Below are 10,468 nucleotides of genomic sequence, written 5' to 3' on the forward strand. Positions count from 1 at the left end.
TTATTTACTAAAACTAGGGATCTGATGCAGCACAGGAGAGATAAGTTTCCTGCTTTTGTGGAACATGTTTTCTGGTATGAAAGAAAAATAAAAAGCATGGAAACACAAGATTATACAAATCACGACAATATAATAAACACTTGGAAAGAAAAATTACAAATAATCAAGAGAATCCAACTAGATGGTATCATTAGGGAAAGCCTGGCAGAGAAGGTAACATTTGGATCGAGACCTGTAGAATTAAAATGAGCACACCAAATAGAAACTGTCATAACAGGCATTCTTGGAAAAGAAAATAATAATGATATCCTGGTGCAAAAACAGTTTGCATTAAAAAACAAAAAATGGGTGAATCAGTGTACCTGAAACAAAATGAGCAAAGGAAGAATTCACGTGGTGAGGTTAAGGAAATAGGATGGAGTCATCAAAAGCCTTGCAAACCATAGGCAAACTTGAAATTTAATCTAGAACGTTAGGAATTCATTGAAGGATTTTACGTGAAGGAGTGGTATGATCTGATGCATGTCTTAAAAAGTTTATACTGTCGGCTGTATTTGAAATAAGAACAACGATGGAATAGTAAGAAACAATTAGTAGGCTACTACATTGGTGGAAGGGAGAACTAATCAAGACTTGGAGTAGAGAAGTGATGGTGGAAATAGAAAGAACTGAATGTATTTAAAATATCTGTTGGAAATAAAGTGAATACAATGTGTTGCAGATTAGATGTAGGGAGTATGGAAAGGAACGTATCAAAGTAAACACCTAGGTATTTGTCAAGTAGGTAGCTGGATCTAAGTCTGGTTTGGGCACAAAGTTGTCCACATGGAGATCTGTGGTTCACAGTAAACATTGCATTGACATCCTGGGATGTCTGGAAATTTTATGTGTATATTACTTAGACGTCACAGTGATTTCAGAGGTTCTATTGACATTTGGGGCTGTCAGTAGCTGGGAATGCTAGATGATCAGGAGTGGTGTATGACAGTTTGGAAAAACAAAGTATTGTCCCATGTCCCACACACCTTTTCAATGTTCTCCCCAGCTGAATACCTTATAAAGATAAATTGGTAGTAATTAATTGCATAATTCTTTTTTATTCAACAAGCAGATACATAAGAAGCCCAATAACTTACAAAAAGATTGTTAAGAAGGAAGCAAATATATGATCTTAAAATAATGGAATAAATTGTATACTCTGTTTATTTGTCTCATACTTGATGTATTATTGTATTTCCAACCATATATTAGTGTTAAAGAGTTTCAGTGCTGTAATGCAGCTATTAAAAATCAAGAGTTTTAGTGCTGTAATGTAGCCCTGATACAACAGACAAAACCCCTTGCAACAGACTCAACCTAATGTTAATTAAAATAGTGCACATGTATTAAGAAATTTCATTAATAAAACTTAAAAAAAGATACATCACTGCCAAGATACGAAATAACTACGGTAAAAATCACATGGAAATGTTATACTTGTTTATACTTTGCTGCCTGTTGTTTCTCAGCGTTGGTCTCATTCTGCCCCCAGAGTTGTTACACAACTTCTCTACAGCATCTTATATTGCTGCCTCTCTTTCTATCTATACGCTAGTCCCTGTTGCCTATTGAAGTAGAGTCATGTGCCTCCTTATGCACTAGGGACTAAATGTAGGCTTCCATTGGTGGTGGAATTTTAAGAGAGAAAATACGTTTGAGATTTTGAGATGCTTTATCACTATGTCATACCATGCAATAACATAAGAATTACTTTGATAGTATACTTAGAAAAAACTTCCTTCATAGAACATCAAATTTTTATTGGTTTCACTTCAACAGTCCAAAATTTACCTTGGCCACTTTTCTTACTCCCATTGTAGTTATTTTCTTACCATATACAAATGAATTGTATTTATTATAATATTCTAGAAGAGATTTTTTTCTCAAGACCATTTCTACCTCTCTGTACTTTTTTTATATTTGTTTGCTTCTTGCATATAATGGCTTTTGATTGTCTCACTTACAAATTCATTATAAATAGGTACAAACATTACCTACAAATGTCTGCTAATAAAGACATTTCTAAAAATTTACATGTTAAATCGTATTATTTTATTGTAAATTAATTTCTTTTTTTTTAATCTTTGAGTTAGGCTGCTATATTGACTTTTTTTCTAATCATATCTCTAAGTCATTTACAGTATTTGTGAATTTTATTTGGGGACAGTAAAGAGGGCCGTGTTATAAAATATTTTATATAATGGAAGGCATTAGGTCCAATAGGAATGAAATTCACTGATATAAGTATTATTTTGGCCAACCTACTAGATGAGATCACCCAGGAAATGGCATAGCCAGAAAAGAGGAGGGGGCCTGGCACTTGGCTCTAAGGTACTCTAACATTTAGATTACTGGCAGAAGAAGAGGAGAGGCAAAAGTGAGGGGCAGGAGTAACTAGGGAGGAAAGAAAAAAATAGAAGATACTGGCATCATGGAAGCCAACAGAGAGAAGTATTTCAGAGAAGACACAGGATCTGCTTTGTGAAAGGCTGCTGAAACTTTGAAGATAAAGACAGAGTAAATCCTTAGCATTTGGCAAAATGGTAGCTGTTGATGACGTTAAGAGGAGTTTTAGTGGAAAGCTGGGGAAGTCAGATAGCAGTAAGTTGAACAGTTAATTGGAGGTAAAAGCTGATAATTTTTTTTTCTTACAATGAAAATAAGAATTGCGCATGGTGAGGATTTCAGAACAGAGGAAGAATCTTTTATGAGAGATATTAGAGGAGATTAACAAGAAAAATAATTAAATTTTAGCAGCAATCAGAGTCTTCTGATTCTTTTGATTACAAATTTAGCTTATAAAAGAGTATATTTGTTATAAACAGTGTAATAACTAAAATATTTAAGATAGCAAAATTTTAAATTCTGGTAAAATGGGTAAGAATATTAAAATAGTTGATGAGAAGCTTGAAGTTGGAATTTTAAAAATCCCTGGCACACAGAGGGCACTCAGAATATATTTTTAAATGAATAAATAGATTATTTGTAAAAGACTGATGTTTTGCTTTTCTTTGGAAAGGGGTGTAAACAAAAACCATAGCTATGTTAGGTGTTTACAGGCTTTCTGTTGGGGCTATATTTAACTTTACTACTTAAAAGAAAGAACACTAAGTACTTTTCTTTTTCTCTTCAAAGAACCAGTAAGTACTTGATGGGTATTTGATTTGTGATCTATGTAAACATCATAGCTTAAATATTAAAACATTACATAGAAAATCATCTGTCTATTTAAAACTAAAAGTGAGAAAAAGGTCTAATGACATTTGTTTTGAAGCACTTCACTAAAATTTTATGTGAAATATTTTGTTTTTTCATAACAATGTAAAATATACAATTTCAGTAGAATTTTTTGCTCAATGTAATTTTCACTTTAGGCGGAATGACTCAAAATAAAATGATAAAATTATCTTTCTTGGCAAAGCAATTTCTGTTGATCATCATAGTGCAACCTCAGGGAAAATGGTTTTTTAAGATATATGTGTGCTTATTTTAATAGGTAAAGTCAAGGGAAGCTTGGAAATGGAGGCTACACTGAAAATTGGTTGAAGATGGGGGCTCCTCTAAATGCTTTTGTCATTTTTTGGAGACAATAATGCGAAAGCTAACATAGTAGTGAGCTACGTTAAATCTACATGAACAGAAAGCCTTCCACTGCACAGTAATTTACAAGTCACTTTCCCTCAATACCAAGTAGTGTATCAGGAAAAAGGCTTTAGTTAGGTCACACTGAAACACTTGTGCCTGTTTGCAAATTATGTCACTTGTCATGACCTCCTAATATCCACCATTGGTTGGTGGATCGGTAGTAGAGGGCAAAGAGGTGCAGAGGGTGAGAATCTAACTAAATTGAGGACTTCGGTGAAATTGTGGATATTACTTCTTCATGAGGAGATCTTTAATATGTATTGCACTAAAGGTCTTTCAGTCAAAAGTATAGAATCAGTTCACCATATGCTCTACAATCCCTGGAATTCTCTACGTGGAAACAACCAATTTATTTCTAAGAGAATTTTGACTTAGACTATTTTTCGTGCAGATTTTGCAATGTTTTTGTATGTTTAGTCCAACAAACTTGTTAAAGCTATAATTATTTTTATGGAGAAGACTACTCAAACAGAAAAAATCTAATTTTCTCAAACCCTAATTTGAAAAATATAATGAAAAAGTTAAATATTTTATGATACTATAATAATTCTCATCCTACTATATGTAGTCTTACAATAATAGCTCGATTTTTTCTTTGCTAAAATTGCCACACTTAAAAGCATTCCTTAAAACACATACCATCTTTTCTAACACTGGCATTTCAATTGTCTCTTTTCCCATCCCTGGGGTCACAGGCATGTTATCCATCGCTGGATATTACTTGATCTTAAGAAGTCCTCTTTCTCCCTCTCAATCCTCTATCGCAGATACTGCTCTATTAATGCACTGGGCTTAGAATATTTGACTATTTCACTAAAGAGTACTATGCACTAGCATATAATGTACTACATCTTTGAAAATTCTTAATTTCATGATTTCAGGTGATTTAAAACACATCAGTTCCTTTCTTTAGTTTTTTTAAGGTTGAGTTTTCTGCAGTTTGGGTTGACATATAATGAGGGATAGCCGTATTTCCAAACACTCTAGAGACTACAATCCATTATATTTAGAATGGTAAATTATTTATACAGCTATTCTAGAGAGTATATTGACTTTTCTGTAAATAATCAATTTTTCTGAAATTGAAAGCACATTATCTTCTGTTGCTTATGCTATTGTTTTTAGTTTATGTTTAGATGTGCAATTCCAGTCCTCAGGATGTTTTTGGTGGTGGAGGGGTTCAGTTTTGAAAGAGTGATGAGGTGATGTCTCTTTTTTTTAGTCAGCATCTCCTCCATTCCACTCTTCTTGCTATTTCTGCCTCCTTGAATAGTCCTTCTTAAACTGAAACATAATCATCACTCAGTTTGTAGTTTCTCCTAGCAAACACTACATTTTTTAAATTAAATGTTATATGCATTTTGCGAATTCAAGCTGATGCAATGTTTGGAAAGACTTAGAAATCATCTGTCCAGTCTCTTCATGTAATAGATAGGACAAGTAAGGTTCCCATCTATCACATCCTAAGATGAAATAATTTCTTCAAGATCATAAAACTGGCTAACAAATAGCGTATTTCTCAAAATTAATATCCAGAAAGATTATATGTTTCATCACCTAAAAAAAATCCCTGAATATTTGTTAAACAAAACAAAAACATTTAAACAAAATGAAAGTCATTTTATTACAGATGCATAAACTATTTAGAGAATAAAATTATTTCAAACTGTATGTAAACACATAAGCTTGAGATTTTCATTTTTAATTAATAATTTCAACATTCTTATTTTTCTAAAAGTTTACAGGAGCATTTAACTAGTTGTGTTCTTAAAAATGCCTTTGGCTAGCTTTGCAGCTAAATCATTATATAATGCTTACCTCTACTCCAGCTGTGATCAGGTGGATAATCTTTGTACACTTAGACTGCATATGGGAGATATGTTTATACTAATTTGTCATGTTATAGGACACAGATAATGGGTCTATATGAAACTCAGAATAGCACTTTAATAGATATGCTACTTTCTATAAATAAGTAGCTTTAAATTGAGTTAGATTTTTCTTTTCGTCTTACAGTGAATCAAGAAAAATAATTGTGTATAGGTACTTACCACTTAATTTGGTCTAAAAAAGCATAAATTTTCAGGCACTGTCTGTATTTTAAATTTCCATTGCTATCCCTTTATTTTTATGTAACATGTTAATCATTTTATTCTAGGATTGAAATAGATTCTTTAGTATGGAAATATTTCAAGCCTTGGTATAGCATTTCAGAAACGCTCTCAAATATAGAATTTGATAGATCAATAAAAAATCTGTGCTTTAATTTTTACTAATAGTGCAACATAAATTTAATTCATCTGGGTGCTGGGTGGCTCAGTGCATGCTTACCTCATTTTAATATCTGGTGGGTAGCAATGTGAATTTTATTTAGTAAATAATCTTCAGGCTTTAGAGTAGTCTCTATTATGGAAGAGACCACTGATAAATAAATCTAATAGCTGCAAGGACTAAAGGCAGAACCAACAACGAAATATATGTATTAATCCCAGAATCATTTTCTTACCATATAGAGTTTTTCATCTTTATTCATAACTGGGAAATTTTAATGTATTAAATTCAATGGACAACAAGTGAATGCAGTAATAGCAAGCTATGTTACAGATGTGTTTTTAACAGTCAACAGTTTGAAAGAAAAACAGGAAACTCTTACTGCTGGTCTACTGCTGACGCATGTCATTATTTTTACAAACAAAAGACTGTAGCCAGTTTATTTGACCTATTGTCTAGGTAAGACCACGTGTCTTAACTGCTCCACTCACAGTTTCTACCAAAGAAGATACTGCTTTGTCTCACCCAACTCTTCACATTATACAATGTCAATTTGATGGTTTCATTTATTGTATTTCTTACCACTCTTATTTTTTCTATCTAGTTCTACATAAATATAATTATCATTTAAATTATAATGTTTAATTGTTTTAATGTTTAATGCTTAATTATAATATTTAATGTTTTAATTGTTTAAAAGCTGGAAAATACATTTAAACCCATTAAAAACACACATTATATATTATTTACCAGTACTTAAAAATTCTTAGTTGGATATATGGACTGCATCTTGCCACTCTAAACATTTTGTAGAAGATTCTAAAAAATTAACTTTAAAATGTTCCTACCAACTTCTTCAAGTTGCATTTGGACATTTGTTAAAAAAAGAAACTAGGGGTTTTCCCCCCTTTTTAAAACATCAACTTTGATAAAGCAGATAAAAGTGAATGCTAGGTTGTTTATCAAGTGTATATTTTTAAATCTTGGCTTGGTTTATCTATAGTACTTCTTTTGGAGACGATTATAAGACGTGGCTACCCGAAGCACTTCAGTCTTTCTGGTTTGTGACACAGTATAACTGAATGTGAGCTTAAGCTATATCATCCTATCTTTACATCAGTAAATACCTGGTGAGAATTAACCTTGTACATAAATAGCTTAAAATTTAACCCTTTCTATATAATGTTACTTCATAATTGCCATGGGTTTTTCCACATATCAAATGTAAAATGTAGTGAGTGACTTAGGCTTGTCTAGCTTAATTTCTTGTCATAGATATGTAAAAATATATGAAGGACTAAACATTGACAGCAAGTTCAACTATCAGAAAATTGTAACATATATTTTACATTTCTGCTTCCTTGATTTATTGATATTTTTCTTCAAATAGCCATTCTCAAACACAGGTAGCTTAAACTGACTTTTCAAAGGCCATCATTTATGCTGCATTATTAAGTTTGCAGACTGGACAATTTGTTCTAAATATCACTATAATGCTAAGAGCTTAAGCAGTAAGCTCTTCGAGAGTTAGAAAGAGCTCTGATAATCAGCACCCCTCCCAAGTCAGAATATGATCTCCTATAAAAAGATTATTTATTATCTTTGCATGTACACTGATTTTATCTATCTCAGCTTTCACATAAGAATTTTTGGAGTAATCTAATAGATTTATTATGCCCATCCTAAATATTTATTCAAGGTTGAACAATCCTGATACTTTTAAACTTTTCTCTATTTCATTTTTTTCTAGGACATCTTCATTCTGGTTATACTGCTTTAGATAATAACTCAGAATTATGTGTTGAAACTCTTTAGGGGAGATTATGTTGTAGAAAAAAAGTATTATTTGTCATTTTTGTTTCCCAATGCAATATAGCTCTTCCTTTAACTGAACTGTATGTTGAAGCAATTGAATTTTTTCATTAATATTTCTATCATATAAGAAAATATGGTTCCTATAATACTTAAATTCCAGTGTGGCAACACACTGACAAATAATGTGACACATCGAAAAATAATGTGATAATAAAATGAACATCTTCAATGTCACTCATTCAAGGAGGCAAAAGTGAGGTGCAGGAGTAACTAGGGAGGAAAGAAAAAAATAGAAAATACTGACATCATGGAAGCCAACAGAGAGAAGTATTTCAGAAAAGACACAGGATCTGCTTTGTGAAAGGCTGCTGAAACTTTAAAGATAAAGACAGAGTAAATCCTTAGCATTTGGCAAAATGGTAGCTGTTGATGACGTTAAGACGAGTTTCAGTGGAAAGCTGGGGAAGTCAGATAGCAGTAAGTTGAACAGTTAATTGGAGGTAAAAGCTGATAATTTTTTTTCTAACAATGAAAATAAGAATTGTACATGGTGAGGATTTCAGAACAGAGGAAGAATCTTTTATGAGAGATATTAGAGGAGATTAGCAAGAAAAATGATTAAATTTTAGCAGCAATCAGAGTCTTCTGATTCTTTTGATTACAAATTTAGCTTATAAAAGAGTATATTCATTATAAACAGTGTAATAACTAAAATATTTAAGATAGCAAAATTTTAAATTCTGGTAAAATGGGTAAGAATATTAAAATAATTGATGAGAAGCTTGAAGTTGGAATTTTAAAAATCCCTGGCACACAGAGGGCACTCAGAATATATTTTTAAATGAATAAATAGATTATTTGTAAAATACTGATGTTTTGCTGTTCTTTGGAAAGGGGTGTAAATAAAAAGCATAGCTTATGTTGGGTGTTTTCAGGCTTTCTGCTGAAAGCATGGAATAGGGAAAAAGGCCATCCAGATTATTTAAATTTATTTTTCTATTCCATGAAAAATTTGAATGGGATCCCCAAAAATATCTGAATGTATATTTCGTGTCAAGTATGACACCTTGCGGAGCTATTAGTGTAACAATGCACTCAATGTTTAAAACAAAATCCAAATGCCTCGATGTTAATGAGTCCTTCTCCTATTTTAGTTAGGTAGTTACTTTATGTTTTCTCTATCTCTCTCCAGTAAATTTATTCTCCTACTACTTCCCCACAATCTCTGAAAAATAGGATAACCCCTTATTTTTCTGCAAGGCCCTGTAAAATTATCATGCCAACATAAGAATAATTTTAAAAAATAACTCCCTTTTAAATATATATGCCTTTTTGAATCTACACTTATGTATCGTACACCACCATTTCTCTCATTATTTTCACAGTGTGTATCTTAACATCTTATTAATTGTTTTACTTGTAACCTTGTCTGTGCTCTGACAACAATTTTAAATGTTAAATAAACCTGTTAAATACCAGAGGGATGAAGACGATATATTAAATACGATCTGTTTCTTATATTCCCTCCAAAAATCCCAGTAAGATTAAGGGACTTTTGAATATGAACACATACAAGGACAAAGATAAGTAGAGTAGATATAATGACAACTGTACTTTGGAAGACAGAAAGCATGTGAATAGGCAGAAATTGATTTAGCAATCTGGGAAAATTGAATTCTTAACCCATTGCAAAAAAAAAAAAAAAAAAAAAGCCAAGAAACAACCCTATCTATACTACAGAATACCCTCTAAAAAATAAAAATTTGTAGTGCCAGTTTTCTGTTGGAAATGAGGGCAAGGTGGATTAAAACAAGGCTGAGTCGTTAAAATGTTAAGCAACAGTTAAAACCATATACCCATTAGAATGGCTAAAATTATAAACATGGATAGTAACAAGTGTTGGCAAGGATGTGGAGTACCTATAAAATGGCCCAACGACTTTGAAAAACTGATAGTTTCTTAGAAATGTGATCTTACACCTTAGTGTTTATGCCATGGAAACAAAAGCTATGTCCACATAAAGATTTCTACATAAATGTTCAGAACAGCTTTATTCAAAATGGCCAAAAGTTAGAAACAGTTCAAGGGTCCATTCATAGTAAAATGAATAAAATAAAGGAGGTACATTTATACCATGGAATACTACTCAGCATTAAAAGAAGCAAATCATTGTGAATGCAACAACATGGATAAGTCTCAAAATCATTATTCTGAGAGAAGCAAGACACAAAAGATTCCAAGCTGTATTCCATTTACATCAAATTGCAAAATCATCTATTGTAGTCGCCTGGGGTAAGGACTGAAGGAAGAACTGACTGCAAAAGATGTGAGAAATATTTTGTGGGTGATAGATATATTTTGTATATTGATTGTGGTTGTGTGGTTATGAGCTAATACAACTATCAAAATTCATTGGGTTGTACACTTTCAATAGAAGGGATTTATTGCATGCCTGTTATTCCTCAATAAAATCAATAAGCAAAAAAGCAATTTTAAAAAGAACAAAGAAACAATTAGAAACTCAGGTCTTCTCAATCATTGTATGTCTCCATAGGATTTATTTTGTACCAAAAACCATGAATGGAGGTGGGCCTGATGGAAGGTTTCTGGACTAGGGGACATTTAAAGGTTGAGTATTCTGTGGAACATGAGATAATTAAACAAACATTTACAATACTGAATATTGATCCCATAGCTC

This window comes from Cebus imitator, unplaced genomic scaffold (assembly GCF_001604975.1).
Source record: "Cebus imitator isolate Cc_AM_T3 unplaced genomic scaffold, Cebus_imitator-1.0 Scaffold257, whole genome shotgun sequence".
In the NCBI taxonomy this organism is placed as follows: domain Eukaryota; kingdom Metazoa; phylum Chordata; class Mammalia; order Primates; family Cebidae; genus Cebus; species Cebus imitator.